The sequence below is a fragment of the Halyomorpha halys genome, unplaced genomic scaffold (assembly GCF_000696795.3).
Source record: "Halyomorpha halys isolate HHAL.00 unplaced genomic scaffold, Hhal_1.1 Scaffold342.1, whole genome shotgun sequence".
Lineage (NCBI taxonomy): Eukaryota > Metazoa > Arthropoda > Insecta > Hemiptera > Pentatomidae > Halyomorpha > Halyomorpha halys.
Genome location: NW_027105151.1, coordinates 242,590 through 244,512, shown reverse-complemented (window position 1 = coordinate 244,512; position 1,923 = coordinate 242,590).

The window sequence follows — 1,923 nt, the reverse complement described above, 5'->3', positions numbered from 1 at the left end:
CGAACTTGATGAAGCACCCCAGGAAGATACGGTGCTAATCCTGAACCCTTAAAGACCTTGATGCACTTAATCATCACGTACAATCTTAACAGTTTTTGAAAAGAGTGTGACAGGAACTAAAATTGCATATCTCTTTTCGTAATATATGTTTTAAACACATTTATGTAAAAATTCTTTCTTCTTTTTAACAAAACACTCGCAATTGTTAACCCAACTATATTTTCACTCTCACTTGCCTAAAAAAAAATATCATTAATTATCTAATTAATCAGAGTTTTAGAATCACTAGAAATTATTTGCTAGGGTAAGTAATACGGACTGAACTTCATGGCTTGAATTCCAACGTACTCCTCTACTAAAACCCTTACCCCAGCACACATTTAATGGAGCAGACAAACAATGAAATGGGACGATTTTTTTTTTTTTTTTACCGTTAATGTAAACACAAGTTGAAACTAAAATGATCAACAATAATGATTGTTTGTTGCTTCTATAGAAATAAAATTAATAACCCCCAATTGATATCATTGACTTAATTGCTATATATAATTTGTAAAAACAAGAAGTTTGTAAATTTGAGAACCTATATGAAACTGATAATTTTTGTAAAACATTTTAATTAAATAGTCCCTAAAATTTAAAAGCAGTACCTGTATCTCTTAAATTCAAAATGTGAGATTTTACAGAAATAATGTTGTTTAAATAAAAAAATAAACTTTTTTCTTGCGTTCAAAATTTGAAATAGGAAACAAACAATTCAAATACAAAAGAGTAAGAAAAATAAAACTATTACATATAGCCTTAGATAGGCTTGAAATTATTTCGTAATTATTTAGGAATAATTGATGATTCATAAATAATATATTATTTATTATCGATTGATTAAAATCAAAATTTCATTTGTAAATTACAACTTTTTATTTTTTTTTTTTTGAAATTCCTAAATGATAAACAATAAATACTCTTTGGAAAATATATTTGTGGGAAATTATTATGAAGAAATATAACATAAAATAGTAGAGAAAATTAAAATATATTATATATTGAGAAATCAAGCCAAGAATGTTGGGAAATTTCATATTTGCCCCCTCTATCAACAAATAATTGTAGTTCCGGATTGGTTAATGAAATTATGAACGATTTTTTTTTCTTGTTTATAAAAAATAAAAATTTTAAAGTTCAAAAAAATTTTTATTTATTTTTTATCAACAAAGTAAAAAAATTATATTTTTTTACTTTGTTGATATTTTAAAAAAAATCTTAGATATATAAATTAATTGAAAGCAACAATAAACTAAGTTTCTTATACAAAACAGCTTGAGAAAATAAAAACAAATTATAAATGAATGAATAATGAAACGAAAAATATTCATATATTCAATTAGATTTAATATTTGTGAAATGTTTCATTTATGTAAATAATAAAGGGAGCTGTTGACCGTCAGAGAGGTTAGGGCAGTCCCCACGGCTGCCGCTAGATGTCACTAGCAGTTAGAAGAATAGAAACTGAAGGATATAACTTTTACATTTCATAAATATTTATTTGTAAGAGTTTATATATTTATGTATACGTTGTTTACAGTAATATACTATGTAGGATAGAGATATAGATTGCATAAAACATAATGCAAATTATTGATTTATGTTTGTTGAAAATTCATAAATGATTTGTAATTATTTTGATGGTTAGACATTGTCTACTGTAAATAAAATTCAATTGTATTTAAAATTCAATAAAATAAAAATAAACGTAATTACTGTATTTTATTTTTTATTATTTAAATACTATAAACGTTGAAGTTGTTTAAGAAATAAAAGTAAACAAAAAGAAATTTATAATATTTTTTACAATTAAATAAATTGAAATATGAGCTATTGTTATATCTTTAGTTGTGGGTAATAGGGTTTCATAGGGTTCAGAGT